Below are 7,981 nucleotides of genomic sequence, written 5' to 3'. Positions count from 1 at the left end.
ATTCTAGGCAATCTTGGGTCACTAGTAGATTTAATATAAATGAATTTAAAAGTTTTATTTACTCTGAGGTGTTTAGAATCACAAGTTGAGAAGGTTCAGCATTTCTTTACTTATGGGCTACATTCTCTACTGAAAAGTCCCTTGTTTTCTGTTACTTTTCTCAGACAATCAAAATTCAAATAAACCATTTTGCTTCTATTTTTATCACAAAATATTAATAAGCAGACACCCTCATTTGTTAGATGACAGATATATTATGTTTAGCTTTTTGCTTTTCCTTTGGCAACTAGCTTCTTTGTTGTTTTCCCGTTGGCACCTAATTTTTTATTTTCTTTCACAAAGAAAAGAAATATAAGAAAAAAATACAAGGTCTTTCTACCACATAGTCTTCATTGATGTGGTCTAACTGTATCATAGTTTTCTTTCATAAGGATCCAAATATATTTCCATTTTTAAAGATCAACAAATTTTAGCAAGTGCATTCTCATCCCTTCCCAACTGTACAGTAAGCTATTTTAGAAAACTCCAGTTTAGATTGCTTCACTGATTGAACTTGCTTCTTTAACCTATATAAGATTTCTAAACAAATTAAAGACAGATTTCCTCAGAGGGAATCAGTGTCAGGAGAGAGAGTGATTTTCATTTTCCTTCCCTCCTCAAAGGGGCCAGCACTTGGGGCTATCAACCTCGAAGGTTCATCTGAGCAGCATGTGCCCAAGATAGCAGGTCTGTGGCAAATGGGCAGGGTGAGCTGATCCACTGGGTGAGCTGATCCACTTTGATCCCTGGATTAGGGCCAAAGGGCTTTCTACCAAGACACTGTTATGTATGAGCCAAGATCCTCTCCAAGGTCACTTCATGCTATTGACACACTTGGAAAAGGAATTTGGAATACTTAAATTCATTCAAACACATTGCCTCATTAAAAAGGCAAGGCAGCTAAATTGAATTCACATTAAAGTAGCTAACTAAAGTTAACTTATAGAGAGGTATGAAAATTCCACTTTAGTCTCTGATAAGAAATTAGTCCTAAAGAGCTCTGCATATGTAAAAAATACTATAGATCCTAAACAAATTTTAGGAACTAAACTAATTTCAGTCAAGGGACTAATATATGGCCCTCTGCCTCAGGCAATTTGTGCTAATATGATTTTAGAGACACACAAATATATGTGCATTCTGCAGAAGCTGTATTAAATCAAAGAGGCAAAAAAATTTCATAGACTTTTTGTTTTGAATGAGTAGAACTGTCTGTGCCACAGTTCAGAAATTAACTTTCCTTCAGTACTAATAATTGATTCTAATAAAATAAGATAGTTATATGGTAATTTAAAAAACAGAAAGAGTTAGAGAGCAACTTTATAAAAATAAATCCCTGGTAATGATTGATTTTTATATCATTTTATTTGTATTACAAAGGAAGCCATTTTTCTAAAATATTACTTACTTTTTTTATATCTTCTATTGAAGATTTTTCTTACTCTTAATATTTTATTTTTTATACATTTTTTTCTCTCTTTTATGCACCAGTATTTCTCTATTTCACTCTTACAGCTCTGTAGATGAATTTTAACTCTTAGAATACATTTTCTTTTTTTTTCCTTCCAGTGCAGAAGGTATTCTCTATCTTAGTACCCTTCAAGGTTTACTATTATGTGATTATTTCCTTTCCCTCCTGTTTCCTATTCCCAACATACAACACAGCCATTCTGGCACAGATATAAAATTAGTTTTGCTCAATGGATTTCTTGTCATGCATGTGCACAAAGCTTCATTTACCTTCAATTTAGGTTTTTGTTTTCCTCTGGTGACTCATTTTGCTGCATCTGTGTTTATTCTATAACCTGTGGATAAGGCATGTTTCTCTGGCAGGGAGCTGGCTGAGTGTTTGCTGTAGGCTGCCATGTGTTAGCAATTTTTGAATGCAGTTCAGGGATATTCCATCCTCTGCATCAGATATTACTGCGCTTTACATAATTCCTATGTGGTAGTCAGCTTGTTCATTTATCTCAGGGATTTGTTGCATTTTTATTGTTGTTAATTCATTTAGTATATCACAGATGCTTTTGTTGTATTCCCAGTGGTAAATAGATACAAGTCTTACTGATTGTGGTAAAATAGATCAGATATTTAGTTATGATTACTGTTTCTCCCCCTTTCCAATGCTAAATGTGGCCATAATGGTTTAATTTCTGTTTTGTTTTGTTTTTCTGATCTTTTGTAAAATTTACTCTGTACATTTTGGTCTTTCTTACATAACAGTGGAAACCCATTCCAGCCACAAGCTTTTCATAAGCAGTTCACAGGCTATTGTTTTCAAATGGATTGCTACTTAAATGTCTTTGAGATATTTTTCTTTCTGAATAACTGCATTATGTAGCCTATGTTATAAATTAGTATTGTTTAAATACTTCTTAAAACATGAGTCGTAGTTTCAGAGCTTATTTGGTTAAGGCATAGGGTTGGTAGCCGGAGAGGAAAGCAGCTTATGCAATAAGAGTTGGCACAGAAAGAATGTATTGGCCAATTTTGGAACTTGCTTAAATCTTGTGTTTTTGATATTTGAGACAGCAAAGAAATTTTAAAATAATTAGATTTAATTTTTGTATTTTAGCTTAGATGGTTACCAAACAAGATCGTTTACATACATAAAGAGAGAATGACTAACCAGTGAAGGGGATTGTTTAATAACTCCTTTTCTTGGCAAGGCTATTTGATGCTGAGAGAAAATGGCTAATCACAAATTATTCATTGCTTGGAAATACCTCAAAATAACTATAGGGAAGTAGAATTGCTTCAACTGTGAAACTGGGGAACTGCTTTTGTCCCACTGTGACCTCTGTTCCAATTTCAAAGCTTGTTCATCCTGTCACAAGAACAATAATTTTTAAAAATCCCACTGTGTTAAAACCATGGCTCTTCCTTGTGTATTTGGTGATGTTAATTGGTGTACTGAATAAACCCAAAAAAGTCCACAGTGTCTTAAAAATTGCATCACTTTCCTAGGGATGCTGAGAAAACGTGCCACAAACTGAGTAGCTTAAAACAACACAAATTTATTCTCTCACTGTTCTAAATGCTAGAAGTGTGAAATCAAGGTATTGATAGAGCCATGCTTCCTCCAAAGCTTCTAGAGAAGGATCCTTTCTTGCCTCTTTCAGCTTCTGGTAGCCAGGTATTCCTTGGTTTGTGGAAGTGTTACTCCAGTCTCTGCTTCCATATTTATGGCTGTCTTCACATTGTGTCTGTCTTCATGTCTTTACATGATGTTCTCTTTGTGTGTCTATGTCTGTGCCCAAGTTTCCCATTCCTTATAAAGACACGAGTCATATTGGATGAATGGCCTAGCATACTCTAATATAACCTCATCTTAACTAATCACATTTATAACAGCCCTATGTCCAAATAGATCACATTCTGAGCTTCTGGGGATTATGATTTCAACATGTCATTTTGGGGGGAAACAATTTAATTCAAAACAAACACTGAGAAGTTTATTTCTTGTTAAGGTAACCTGCTGTATAGGTAAAACAGGTTGACAGGGTTATCCTCTATAGTCACTCAAGACCAGACTAACAGAAGCTCTGACATCATCAAAATATGGTTTGCAATGATACCTTGAAATATACAGCCATATCAGACTTCCAGAAAGGATAAAGAACATAGAGGGCGATGAGTAAAAGATTTTTACAGGCCAGGTGTGGAAATAACTGAAACTCCTGTTCACAATCAATTGTCTAGAAAGATAAGGAAGACTGGGAAATGGGGTTTAGCTGTGTATCCTTAATGAAAATAAGAATATGGGTCTTTTTCTGAACGGAAGGGAATCTCTCACTCTTCTGTAGAATTGCATTCTAGGGCATTTTAAGAGAGAAGATGAACATTATCCTATATAATTGGAGTAACCATATTTCCTGGATTCCCTAGGACTACCTTGATTTATGCTTACTGTCTTCAAACAATTATTAATAGCCCCTTCACTTTTTCTAAAAACTGACTTGATGTGATGATTTGGTTAATAATTTATATGGTCATGTGATAACATGAGAAGCCAAAGAGGAGAATTATTTATTTTTGTAAAAGAATATATCAAGTGAGCCTATTGAAAACAAGAAATCAACTTACCGTGCTCCTCAAGGAAAAACGTTTTGTTTAATATGTTTCCAATTCTACTAAAATTAGATTTGGCAAGATTTTGGACCATATGTCTTTAGCATTCTCTAAATTGGAATGGCTAAAAAGGTGTTTAAAACATTTTAATAAAGTACAAATATATACCTGTCTAGAAAATGTATCCTTTAAAATGCATTTCTAAGTCGTCTGAAAAATAGTAGTGGCCCCTATATTACTGTCTTATTCAAACTCCAAATAAATATATCTTGGTGCTTTGTTAGTAAAAGTTACTGCTATCATTTTCTTTGGTTTTTGAGTCAGGGCCTTGCTTTGTTGTCCAGGCTGGAGTATAGTGGTGCTATTACAGTTCACTGCAGTCTTGCCCTCACAGACTCAAGCCATCGTTTCACCTCAGCCACCCAAGTAGCTGGGACCACAGATGTGTATGTGCACCACCATGCCTGGCTATTTTTTTTCCTTTAAAAAAATTTTTTTTTTTTTTTTTTGGTATAGATGGGGTCTTCCTGGGCACAGGCTGGTCTTGAACTCCTGGCTCAAGTGATCCTTCCACCTTGGCCTCCCAAAGTGCTAGGTTTACAGATGTTAGCCACTATACCCAGCCTAATAAAGTTTCTGATAGGTCATCTGTGAAGGCAGAAAAAGACTTCCTAAGATAAATCTAATATCAAGCCCCTAATGTATTGCAATTCTGCTTATGTGAATTGAGTTTAGCTTTACTTTGTAAAAGCACATATTGAAGGGTTCTTGAGATTGTCTGTCCTTCTTTGAGATGCTATAACAAAATATAGAATGGGCAGAATATAAACAACAGAAATTTATTTCTCACACTTTTGGAGGCTATGAGGTGCCAGATGCAGTTTCATTGCCTGTTGAACGTCCAACTTCCTTTTTGTTGTAACCTCATATGGCGGATGGGTATCTCTCTGGGGTCTCTTTTATAAAGACACTAATTCCATTAAAGAAGGCTTTGCCCTCATGATCTAATCACCTACTTAAGGTCCCAACACCTAATACGATCACATTAAGAATTTGAATTTTAAACTATGAATTTTAGGATGCACAAACATTCAGACCATAGCTTCATCCCTGGAATTTCTTCAATCCTCCTGAGATTCCTCATCATCATGAAATGTTCTATTCACTGCATATACTATATTTAAGAAAAAAAGTATTCCCCTTCATTTAAAAAATAAGTCCAAGTATTAAAGATCTTGCAAGAACTCATTTATCTTTTGCTACACCTCTATGGAGTGCTTTCATAGTTCTGTCACCAATCCCTTGGTGAAAAAGAACTCAAAAACTCTGGAATTTGAGCTTTAATTATCCTGTAGATAATTCAAGGAAGCATGCTAAAAACCTTATAATAGATAATAAGATGTAAGTTAGTTTTCATAAGACAACTGCATAATAAAGTCTATATATAGGCACTTGCCTTTATATAAATAATTCACATAAGAATTCAAGCATATATGTCAAAGGCATGATTGGGAATATGTTTGCTATTGAACATTTTGTTGGGGGGTCAATGCACTGGTCATTCAAGGATTTCCTGGGAAGGTTTACAGTCATTGTGCATTCTTGCCAATATCTCTCAACTGACAATGAAACACAACTGAAAGGCTTTAGTTTATTCACTGGCTGCAAACAGAAATTTCCTGAATGTCCTCCTGAGTCTTATACAAGTGTCCTCTGGTATTATGCTGGGGGTAAAAAAATCTTACTCCATTTATTTTATAATTGCTTGAAAATTTGAAATAGTCTGTCTGTGGCAGCTATCCAAGAAAATAGATACTGCATTTTGCACAATAACAATAATGCCACCAGTGGTTTCAAATGTAGTAGATGCAAAAATATCTCTCTCATTACAATTATAGATATATCATTCTGTTAGTATCCTATAAATTTGGATCATAAAAATATGCTCAATACACATGTCAAAATATTTTCTTTAGAAGACATTTAGACAAGTTCTTGATTACAAAAAAAAAAAAGTAAGAAAAGAAAGGAAGGAAGAATAAAAGCAAGCAAGGAAGGAAAGAGAAAACAGTAAATTAATTAAAGGGGAAGGGAAAAAAATTAAATAATTGATGATAACACTAGGTTTTATGCTTTTGCTCTTAGCACTGTGAAAAAAAAAGTGGAATATTGAACCAGAAAAAAGTGAATTTACATCTACAATTTCATTGACATGTATTCCATATCTACTGTAACAGCGATTAACATCCTTTTCATTAATATAATTTTGTGAGTCATTGAGATGTGTAATTAGCCCTCGATATTAATAGGTATATTTGTAATCCAGGTATAGGTTATTGCAACAGTCAGTTACTTAATCACTCCATTCTGCACAGGTCTTCAGATTTTCTGAGCACATACTTCAGAAGAGCACTATAGAAAATAAATTTCTCATTTCTAATCCTATGTGACTCTCACAGAGGTGCAGTTTTTAAAGGGTTTACATAGAATCAATTAAGATGTGCAGATTGAGTAATGTGTATGATTTGAGTGTTAATGATGCATAAAATAATTTTGGACATTTATTTGATAAATGTTTCACAAATGCATTTAGATGCCTTGTTAAAACTTGTTAAAAACACACATTATTAAGCAAAGACTAAAAAAACTGTTTCACAAACTTTTAAAGAGGAAAGTGTCACCTTCAAAACTTTGTTTTTAGATACTTGGAGTATGAGTCACATTGAATTTTGCATCCAAGACCTCATGAGCAAAATTGGCTATAAATTTCATCTTATTTTTGTTGTCTTTTCTCTTTCAGAAAATACTTTTGAATGGCTCCCAAGTTATTCTTGTCCAAATCCACCATACTCCTATAATATTCTACCTCACAAAATAAATTATAAATATGGCTGACAAATAATGACATCCATTTTTAACTCAGCCCTAATCAATACTGAAATTATGTTACCATCACTAAATGGGCACCTACTTATGAGTAGCGTGGTGTTGGTGACATTGCTCATATTTATTAAGCACCACTACTGTCCAGGAACTCTGCTAGGGGCACAGATGCATGTTGGAGAAAACCTAGGCTATTTAGTCAGATAGACTTGGTTTCGGAATTTAGCGTCTTCATTTACTAGCTGTGTGTATGTTAAGACACCAGGATTTTCTTGAGATTCTTTGAACCTTAGTTTCCTCATCTTTAATCTATTTTAAATTCTACATAGATAGGAGAGTCTGAAGATAAATAAAGTGTACTAAAATATTTTCCATGAAGTGAATATTCAAATATTAGTTCTAGCTCATTCCCGCTTTCTACTTTTTTCCATATTATCCATTTCTTTTCAAGATTATAATTGCAAAGGTTTATAGACTTCCTCACTTTCTACTTATATATATATTTTTTATGAATGCAAGAAAAGCCAGAGAATTGTTCAATTCTATTTCAAGGACTTCACTCTCAAAGAAATTTCTACTGAAATTTCTTCCTCCTGAATTGAAACTACTGTGGTTTTATAGTCTATGTGGTTTTATGCAATGTTTGTTTTAATTTTGCACTTCCGTATTCCGTGTGTTTCTTTGTAGCATGAAGTTTTCCTCTATTTTATTTTTTTCTGTGCTCCAGATTAATGCTGAATAAAGTACTTTTTTGGTATTCATCTTCTACTTATCCAAGTGTTTTTGGCCATAATCCAAGGAAAATCCCATGGCGTCCTAGTCAATGGAATTGACTAGCATTGCTTTTTTGTTTTAGTGATTCCCCTGACTACATAGAAAAACTATGCTTGGCTTTTTCTTAGTTCCTTCTGTGGGATGAATGTTGTAGTTAATTTTTGGAACATATTTTCACCAATGGAACATATAGCAAATATTTTTAAGGGCTGTA

This window comes from Callithrix jacchus, chromosome 3 (genome assembly GCF_049354715.1).
Source record: "Callithrix jacchus isolate 240 chromosome 3, calJac240_pri, whole genome shotgun sequence".
NCBI classification, from domain to species: Eukaryota; Metazoa; Chordata; class Mammalia; order Primates; family Cebidae; genus Callithrix; species Callithrix jacchus.
Note: the sequence above shows the minus strand (reverse complement) of the source record.